The sequence below is a fragment of the Drosophila mauritiana genome, unplaced genomic scaffold, assembly GCF_004382145.1.
Source record: "Drosophila mauritiana strain mau12 unplaced genomic scaffold, ASM438214v1 Y_24, whole genome shotgun sequence".
In the NCBI taxonomy this organism is placed as follows: Eukaryota; Metazoa; Arthropoda; class Insecta; order Diptera; family Drosophilidae; genus Drosophila; species Drosophila mauritiana.
In genome coordinates this window covers 311,761-322,684 of record NW_022881570.1, presented here as the reverse complement: position 1 = coordinate 322,684, position 10,924 = coordinate 311,761, and the positions used below count along the sequence as shown (strand labels likewise).

The 10,924-nt window shown below is 46.3% G+C and overlaps 1 pseudogene; it reads right to left on the bottom strand.

The window, feature by feature from the left end:
• Positions 1-7,193: 7,193 nt before the first annotated feature.
• LOC117150034 lies at positions 7,194-9,070 on the bottom strand (annotated as a pseudogene).
• Between the last annotated feature and the right edge of the window lie 1,854 nt (positions 9,071-10,924).

Here is a 10,924-nt window from a genome sequence, read left to right as displayed (position 1 = left end):
CAGCTATGTCTGAATTGTTTTGCCAGAGGTCACCAGCTACGTGACTGCACAAGCACACACAGCTGCTTTACATGTAAGGGCAGGCACCATACGCTGCTGCATCGCAGCCCCCCAAATTCCGAAAATGCTAGTTCCTCAACCTCGCCCCCTACACAGCAACTTCCGAGACCCTCTAGCAGAAATGCATCGGCAAGCACCTCAGCGGTGCAAACTTTCTTCGCGTCCGGCACTTCAGCCGTCCTACTGAGCACAGCGATGATTGACGTGTGCCATTTGGGGACGAACTACCGAGCCCGAGCCTTAATCGACTCGGGATCCGAGGCGACGTTCATTTCAGAACGCCTGTTCAACCTCATCAAGTTGCCATTCCGCAACACCCAGACCCAAGTCTCCGGGTTAAATCATTCGGTCTCCGCGAAATCCTCGAAGCTGTGTCACTTCGGGATTCGCGCCCCTACTAAGCCAGGTCTACAGTTAGACACTGAAGCGTACGTCCTTCCGAAGCTCTCAGGCAAACTGCCCTCCTATCCGATCCCTCGGAATTCTTTGAAGGACCTGCCCGCACTCCGCTGGGCAGATCCTACCTTTTTTGAGAGCTCTCAAATTGATGTACTGATCGGGGCTGACATTCTACCATCCATAATGATGGATGGCACCCGACAAAATATTTGCGGCTCGCTCCTGGGCCAAGAAACTATTTTCGGGTGGGTGCTAACGGGGCCGATTTCCAAGGGTAAGCCGAAACGGGTCGCATCCTTCACGACCCAGGTGCACCAAACAGGCGACCCTGATTCGCTCGACACGCTTCTCAGCAAGTTCTGGGAGGTGGAGGATCTACCAGTAAAGATGGCAAAAGAGTCGGACTCCTATTGTGAAAGGAACTTCCTCCAAACAACAACAAAAGACGCAAGCGGGAGGTACGTGGTGACGCTCCCGTTCCGGGATCCCGAGAATACCGGATCCGATTTAGGATATTCAAGGTCCATTGCGTTAGCTCAGTTTCTTAGAAACGAAAATCGTTTAAAAAGAGACTTTCCCTTAAAAGAGCAATATGACAGCGTGATCCAGGAGTACCTGGATCTGGGTCATATGAAAGAAGTTCCGCCGACTCACGATTCTCCCTCGTATCATCTTCCTCATCACGCGGTAGTTAAGCCCGAAAGCACCACTACAAAGCTTCGCGTTGTATTCAACGCTTCCAGTCCGTCGGCAAATGGGACCAGCTTAAATGATATACTTCATGCTGGTCCAGTCCTACAATCCGATCTAACGATCCAGGTCCCGAAATGGCGTTATTTTCAATACGTCTTCAGTGCAGACATTACGAAAATGTATCGTCAGATCTGGGTCGATCCAAAACATACCCCGTTTCAAAGAATTCTGTTCCGAAACAAGGAAGGAGATATCCGAGACTTTGAACTAAAAACAGTTACCTTCGGGGTCAACTGCGCCCCCTTACTCGCTATTCGAGTCTTGCAACAGCTGGCAGAGGATATCCAAGTGCCATTTCCAAATGCCAGCCGCATCATCCAGCAGCACATGTACGTCGACGACGTTCTGGCAGGGGCGAATACCGTAAACGAAGCCCAAAGTTCAATTCGAGAGTTGCAAGCAGCCCTAAGTGCCTCCGGGTTTCCGCTAAGAAAGTGGACCTCGAACAACAAAAGCGTCCTTAAAGACGTCCCGGCCTCCTTCACCTCCTTCATAGCGAGTTCCTCGACATCGATGCCGAAAGCACGGCCAAGACGCTCGGTATTCGGTGGAGGGCAAAGTCCGACGAATTCTATTTCGTTCCCCCCGACATAGTTGTGGAACCCTCCCATACAAAGCGAGAAGTTTTGTCCCAAATCGCTAGGTTGTTCGATCCTGCCGGGTGGCTCGCGCCGTTCATAATCCGTTCAAAAATGTTCATGCAGGAGATTTGGTTGCAAAACTTAGGCTGGGACGATAAGCTTCCCACTGAAATGAGTCAGCGGTGGCAATCGTTTTTAGATGAGTATTCCGACCTCAACCAGATCCGGGTTCCGAGATGGATCTGGTACCAGCCTGAGGTAATCATAGAGCACCACGGTTTCTGTGACGCGTCTCAGAGAGCCTATGGGGCGGCTATATACATCCGCGTCGAGATGGGGCAAAAGATCCTGACTCGCCTGCTTACAGCCAAAACACGAGTGGCCCCGGTAAAAACCGTCTCCCTTCCGCGGCTAGAGCTCTGTGGTGCCGTGCTGTTAACCGAAATGGTGACAGCAATCCTTCCGCACATGCCCTCCGCCAGTTCAGATATCCGCTGCTGGACAGATTCCACAATCGTCTTAGCCTGGCTACGAAAGCCTGCGTGCAACTGGACCACATTTGTGGCCAACAGAGTTGCCAAGATTACGCAGGCGACGCCAGTCGACTGTTGGGCACACGTTCGCTCAGAACAAAACTCCGCCGATCTAGCCAGTCGAGGCGTATCCCTACATGAATTGGCAGAAAACCATCTCTGGTGGCACGGACCAGAGTGGCTGCAAGGGCCACGAGAGCTATGGCCAGCACAAAGCGACACTCTTCCAGTGACAGAGCTAGAGCAGCGCGCGGTCAAAGTGCATTTTGTCAAGGGCCCGTCCATCGACTTTCTCGAACGTTTCTCCAAATTGGACAAGGCCCTGCGAGTTCTGGTCTATGTTCAACGCTTCCTTAAACGCTGCCGCAAAGGTTCGTTCTTGCCCAGTTCACGACCTACCAGTAAAGAGATCCGAGAGGCAGAACGAACTCTGACCTCCATTGCGCAGCGCAGAGCATATGGCCAAGAGCTTCAGCATCTGACCGAGAAAAGGCCTCTTCCAGTGTCAAGTCCTTTGGTGAATTTGTTCCCGTTCATTGACCAACACGGCCTTTTAAGGGCGTGCGGCCGTCTCACTGCATCCAAAACCCTGCAATATGATGAACGTCATCCGATTCTTCTCCCCTATGACTGTAGACTGTCGCGCCTCATCGTCCAATTTACTCACCAAATTACTCTTCATGGCGGTAGTCAATTGATCGTACGCCTGATCCGAACAAAGTATTGGATTCCTAAAATCAAGAATCTGGTGAAGGCTGTGGTCAATCCGTGTAAGATTTGCACGATTTACAAGAAGAGGCTCCAAACACAGCTGATGGGCGACTTCCCGACAGATAGAGTCTCCTTTTCAAGGGCGTTCACCTACACGGGTATCGACTATGCCGGCCCTTTCGAAATAAAAAATTATACAGGGAGAGCGTGTCTCATAACGAAGGGATATGTTTGTGTGTTTGTGTGCTTTTCCACGAAGGCTATCCATTTGGAACCCACTTCCGATCTAACAACCGAGAAATTTCTAGCGGCCTTTGCTCGTTTCGTAGCGAGGCGCGGTTGTCCTCAGCGGGTCCATTCGGATAATGGTAAAACCTTTGTGGGGGCGGCAACTTTGATTTCCAGGGACTTTCTCCAAGCTATCAAAGAGTCCGTGACTGATGCATATAGCCATCAGGGACTCGTATGGCGGTTCATCCCACCAGGGGCTCCACATATGGGGGGTTTGTGGGAAGCAGGGGTGAAAAGCTTCAAAACCCTGTTCCTTAAATCGACGTCAGTCCGCAAATATACATTTGAGGAGCTGGCGACGCTTCTCGCTAAGATTGAGGCTTGCCTCAACTCTAGACCCCTCTCCCCTATGTCCGAAGATCCCTCAGATTTGCTGGCCCTCACAACAGGCCATTTCCTTATTGGAGGGCCGTTGCTTTCCACGGCGGATCCCGAGATAAAGGGCGAAGCCAAGTCGATAATAAATCGATGGCAACACCTCAAGGCACAACATCAGCAGTTTAGTGCACGGTGGAAAGAGGAGTATCTCAAAGAACTCCATAAACGAAGCAAATGGCAATTTCCGACCAGGAACCTACAAGCCGACGATATGGTAGTTGTCAAGGAGGACAATCTACCACCGAACGAATGGCGGCTCGGCAGAATTGTTTCTGCCTTTCCAGGAGCCGACTATCGCATTCGAGTCGTTGAGATCCGTACGTCTCGCGGCACCATAAAACGCCCTGTCCACAAAGTAATTCTGCTACCGATGGAGGACAAAGAGTCCTCCGTTCCTAGGGATTAGGGCATTTCCCCCATTCCGGGGCCCAAATAGTAGTCGGCTCATACTAAGCTTTTTCATTTCTTTATTGGCAGACTTACTCACTTCCTCCAATAATGGCTCCTCGTCCTCGTGCCACCCAGTCGTTGGAGAGCAGACGTACTCGAGGTATTAAATCCTACCGCTGCCGAGTCTGCTCTGGAATCCATCCTCTTCGAAAGTGCACGAGGTTCCACAAACTGAGCGCTGAAAAGCGCCTTCGGGCAGTACTTATTAATAAGTACTGCTCGAACTGCCTCGCCCATCAGCACTCAGGAGGAGACTGTCGCAGCCAAGAGGGATGCAAGAAGTGTGGAGGAGACCACCACACCCTACTCCACATGCACGAGGTCCTCCCCGCTCCGAACCCGGCAGCGCTACCAGATCCGACGCGCAGAGAGCGCCATCCCGCTGCACCTCGTCCGGTCCGGATTTCCCGCACTCCGCCACCAGTCGCCAACAATCGCCCGCGTCAGCAGCAGCAAAAGGCTGTCCCCATACTGCCCACAGCCATCGTAGTGCTGGACACGGGCTCGAAGACCTTCGAGACCGGGGCCATGATCGACCCATGCATGCCGGTGAGCAGCATCGACCGGTCGTTAGCGGCTGCGTTCCGTCTGCCCATCACTCGGCTGGGAGGCAACGAGGTCTGCTCGGTGACACTCCAGTCCCGAACAAGCACCTTCCGACTCAACGTCGTCCTGAAGATCGAACCCAGCCTAAGGATCCGGACACCCATCCGAGCTCTGAGCGACGCCGCCAGGGCCAAGTTTGACGGTGTTCGTCTCGCGGACGAGCGCTTCCACCGGCCGGCCTCCATCTCCCTCGTGTTGGGATCAGATGTATATGCCAATTTGATCCAACCGGGGTTCCTAAAAATTGATGATGGGTTGCCCGTCGCGCAGAACACGGTGTTCGGATGGACCGTTTCTGGAACGTGCACGAAATGAAGAGGCCGATCCTGCTGTCTAGCCGGCCAGGGACACCTTTGCCTACGCAAGGGGGGGGGAGAATGTTCACGCCGGAAGGGCGCAAACAGTTGAGCGGCAGTGTAAGCGGCCAATGCTTGCACTCAAAGCTCCTCCACGGCTCGCAAGCACCGCTGCTCGCGCTCTCCTTCTCTCCTCTCGCTCTCCTCCCTTTCCGCAAGGTATTCACCTCTCCGCGGTCCCGCGGTATTTCCACTGTTAGTGTTAAGGTAGTCTTAAGTTACAAGTGCGCGAATAAAGTACGGAATTTTCGTGAAGTCGATCCCGAGTGTTTCATTTCAGGGAGAATCAGCAGCAGCCGCAGCAACTACAACCACGGCAATTTTCCGCCCACTCCATTTCAAACAGAAAGACCTCTTAATTATTATAACAGACAATTCGAATTCATAAAAGACAATTTTGACGACGTCCAAATAATAAAATATTTCCATAAAACCAGAATTAAAATCAGTTATAAAGAAATGACTGATACCCTTGCTAAAGATATCATTAAAGAATACATTTGCACTAAGAAAAGTGTTATTTACTTTCCTGATGAGATCGACTTTCAAATATTTCAAAATGCGTATATTCAAATCATAAGTCCCGACAGTTTCACTAAAACTATGAAAACCAGCAGAAAACTAATAGACATTCAAACATACGCCCAATTCAAGGAAATCATTCTCAAAACACATAAAGAATTATTACACCCTGGTATAGAAAAACTCACACTTCAGTTCAAAGAACTTTACTATTACCCTGATTACCAAAAACTTATCCAAAACATCATAAACGAATATGAAATCTGTAACATCGCTAAAACTGAACATAGAAACACAAAATTAATTCTTGAAACAACCCCAGAATCCTTTAGTCCCAGAGTATGTCATGGATTTTTACTTAGTAAACAATAAACAATTCCGCATATTCAACAATATGGGTAAACCCATAGAAATAAAAGCCGACAAAGACTCCGCCTTCATGTGCATTGCACTTAAAATTTGGTTAGAATCAGAAGGAGTAACTTTAAATATAACAACAAGTAAAAATGGAATCTCTGACGTTGAGCGATTTCATAAAACCGTTAATGAAAAATTAAGAATAATAACAAGCGAAAATGAACCTGAAAACCAATTCACAAAATTTGAAAAAATACTTTACATTTACAATCACAAAACAAAACACAACACAACTGGTCGAACCCCAGCAAACATCTTCATTTTTGCAGGAACCCCTGCCTATAACACTCAACATATCATACATATCAACTCAATAACACCCTGCCAAACACTAACAACAACACAAAATTGACAAACTCAATGAAAACAGACACGACTTTAACATAGACACAAACTTCAAAGAATCCCCTCTAGTTAGATCAAAAACGACTAACCCATTCAAAAAGACAGGAAATCTAAGACAAATAGATGATAAACATTTCGAAGAAACAAATAGAGGTAGAAATATAACACACTATAAGTCTAAGTTTAAAAAGAAAAAGAAAATTAATAAAAGTAAATATAATAACGATAATTCCAGGCTTACTCCCGAGCATGATACTCATGTTATGCCTCCTATCGACAATTAACACACAATACCTAGAAGTAACCCCTATCCAGGCCAAAAACGGTTACCTAATCTTTCAAACCGGATCAATAGATTTACCGATAAACCACGAATATCATCACTTATTAATAACTCACCACAAATACAGTATCTAGTAGAAAAACTTAACGGAGAAATGAACGGTATACGAATTGTAAAACGTAGTAAACGCGGTCTTGTTAACTTTATGCGAACAATTTACAAATACTTATTCGGTACCTTAGATCAAGAAGATAAAGAAGAATTACAACAAAAAATAGCCGACATCTCTAAAAATAATGTACAAATAAGCGAACTTAACCACGTAATAGAAGTCATTAACCAAGGAATCGAATTGACCAACCATTTAAATAATAACTTTGAAGGAGAACAAATGATAAATCTAATAATTTTCAACTTACAACAATTCACTGAATACATTGAAGACATAGAGCTTGGTTTGCAACTGTCACGCTTAGGTATCTTTTTTTTTTTTTTTTTTTTTCTTTGCCGCGCATTTGCGGTGCTCCAAAGATTTGAAAACCAGTGTCGCTGAAAGTTTTATTAAAGACCGGTGCTCAATTACTTAAGTGTATTGAAATAATTTTAATGTCGTCGTAGGGCTTGTCCGTCTTGGGGTTCGCCTTGGAATTGCAAATTTTGAGAACCACCTCCATGCCGCGATAAACTCTTCAGAACACCGTGTGCTTGTTGTCGAGCCAAGGCGTGGGCAGGACTGTGGTAAAGAACTGGCTGCCATTCGTGTTCGGACCCGCGATAGCCATGCTGACCGTGTAGGGTCGATCGTGTTTCAGGCTCGTCTTTGAAATCGCTACCCCAAATGGATTTGCCGCCCGTGCCCGTTCCCGTGGGATCGCCAGTCTGCACCATGAAGCCCTTGATCACGCGATGGAATATGGAATATTCGCATGAACACAGAAGTTCTCAACCGTCTTTGGAACCTCCTTGAAGAACAGCCTCATGTGGATATCGCCTTTCGTGGTGTGGAGCACCACGTTCTCGTAGATGCGTTGCACGACTGAGGCTTCCAGCACGGCGATAATGTCCTCCTTCGAGGGTTTCTCGTTGAAAATATTACGGTCGACATCCTGCGGATCCGAGGGCAGTCTTCGGCTGTACAAGTAGAAGCGGCTTTTCTTGTAGGCAGTGCAAAAGGCTGTCGGATCATATTCTGGAGTGCTGGGTTTTCACTGGCCTCTTGCTTCATTGTTATAGCAGCTTTTTGGCGCTTAATTCTTCCTTGGAACAAGGCCACCTGGAGGGGCCGTATGTTGTCGGTTTTTCCCAGAATTGTGACGCACCGATTCGTGACCAGCATCGTTGGGTAGAGCAAGAAGTTGCCAGTGCTGTCAAATAAAATATTAAGGGTTGCATTCTGGGCAGTCTTCTCCAGATCCCGCTCAGCCGCCATTCTTCTGCCAAACTCCATGTTGGGCAGGGCGTGCTTCGTTTGCTGCCCGTGTTGAACTGAAAGACGCGGACCTTGCGATCTGTGGAAATGACGGCAAAACGCTTTCCATCCGGCGTGGAAGCTAAGCCCGTGACTTGAGTCTTCTGTTTTGCGAACTCAAAGAGGCTTGTGTCTAGCTTGGAGTCAAAATTCACCAGGCGCTGTGGAAACTTGTAGTCGTACTTGGAGTTTTGCCAGTATTCCAGAATACCATTGCGATCGACAGAAATGACGGTCTCCATTGCCACATTGAAGCACATTGCCACCACGGGGGCCGAGTGAAGTTTCTCCAAGGTGTGAAGGGCTTCTCCGCCTCCTTGCCCGTCGTAGATGTGTATGCGCCTGCTCTCTGAATCCGAGATGGCCAGTGCTTGCACGGCATCTCCCGGCCCATTTATCCACTCGCTGCACTGCGGCGTATAGCCCAATCGAATGATGTTGATCATGTCGAAGTTGACTACATCGAAGACCTTGGCTGTCTGATCCGTGGCCGCCGAGCATAGCAGCGTGCCGCTGTCATTGGTGGTCAGTGATTTGATGGGGACGTGGTGGCTGCGGAAGTGCTTGACGAACTCGATGCCCAGCTCGCCCTTCTTCCAGAATTTGATGTGTCCATCCAGACTGGCGGTCACCACGAAATCCGTCTTCGTGCACACCAAGTGGGTGATCACATCGCGGTGCATGTAGCTCCTCTCATAGCTCTCAGCATTTGGCAGGTTCTCCAGGTAGATGTGTTCATAGGGCAGGACCTTATTTTTCTTGGCGGGCACAGGAGCGCTCTGCTCTGACGGCATGGGTCCAATCCAGGCGTCCTCCTCGGCTTCCGCCTCTTTTTCGGATGACACTGCTTCCCCCTGAGGTTCATCCTCATCCTCCGGGGCACTGCGCTTTAGGTCTTCCTTGGTTTTATCATTCATTTCGGAAAATAATAAACAAAATAATTGATCTTTAATCCAAAACACGACTCATTAATCCACGTCAATTCTGAAAAACTTCTTAATATTAAAACTTCAGCTTGTCTTAAATCTGATACGAACGAAATCCTGATAATATCCCAAATTCCAAGAGAAATAACCAAAACACCCGTTTTTAAAATAATACCCTACCCAGACGGAAAAAGTTACATACTAACCGAAACAATACATGACAAATATTTTTCACACAATAATCAAACATACATGGCAAGTTCTCAAAGCTTAGTTGTAAATAAGTGTATAATTGGTATACTAAACCGGGTCCCAACACAATGTAGTTACAGTAAAACACATTCTGATTTTGAAATAAAATATGTACCTTCCCAAGACTATCCTAAACCAAAACTGTATCAATAGAGAAACTATAATAGAAGGCAATAACATGATAAAAGCATTTAATTGTTCGGTCCAATTAGAAGAAATATTAATTACCAACACAATGTTAGACTATAGTCAAACTATCTATGTAAACAATAATGTAACAAAACTTGAACCACTCGAATACATCCAGGCAAAAGAAATAATCGAACAACACAATCAGACGAATAATATCTTTCAAATAATAACACTTGCAACATTAATCATGATAGTTATTATTGTAATATTGTACTTTATCTATAAATATAAAACTATACCCCAAAAGTTAATTGTAAAATTTAAAAATCAAACGCAAAAAAATGAAAATATTATAAGTCCTGAAACAGACAATACTGCACCCCCCAATACCCCTGTATTGTACCCTACTCTAAACGCCTGAGGACAGGCTTTTTTCTTAAGGATGGGGAAGTAACATATCTACACGCACAACTCCCCAATCACAACCACACACACACACACATTAATGTCTAAGTACGAAATGTATTCAAAGATCGAGAGCCCTTCGATTATGCTTAGCTTTCATCTTCGCACAGCAAAGTGCAAAAGTCCGAAGTCCAAAGTCCAGACTCTGGGGCGAGCCCATATCCACGCCCCCTAAACATTCCATCACTTGGCGAGCCAACTGAAAAAACAAAAACTTCCGCCCACACAATCGTCTCAGGATTCTCAAATTATTCCTATTTTTCGGGGCTCCTCTCTTAACGGGAGAATAGACACCTCTCTTTCCGGGAGAATAGACGTTGATAACTTTATTCTCTTAAACTTCGCTCTTAAGCTATCCCAATCCGCATATATAAACCCAAACATGTCCCCATACATTAGTTCAGTTCTGAGTACGTTATCAATCGCGATAACACTGCTAAGCCCACTTCAACCTCGAAGTCCATTATCCAACCTAGTGATAATCCAAAGGTTCTAGTTCTTCCTTTACTGGAAATAATAAAACGTTTAATAATAAATAAAATAACCTCCCGTGTTCTTTTTTTTATTAAACACTCGGTCTGAATTCGTAAATGGCGCAGTCGGTAGGATAAATAGAAAAAGTTGTGCGAGTTGTTTACAAATATCAATCTAGTGACAAAAGATCCTTGTACGACCAAGCGTATCTTTTAAGATTGAACCACGCGAATCGGCGCTAAAGTGAACATAATATCGTAATACAATTAACTCTTTTTATCCGCAAAAAAACTACGTATAATCGGTGGTTGACACATAATAGTCAAACCTAGTGTGTAAAAGTGTAAAAACAAAAAAACCAAAAATAATAAAACCAACAACCATGGCAACCGAGCAAGTAAAATTGTTATCGGAATCCCATCTTAATCAAGCCCTAAGCCAAATTAGGCAAATACCAATATTCAGCGGTAACACCCAAGAACTCAGTGCCTTTATCCGAAGGCACAACGGACATCAGGCAAA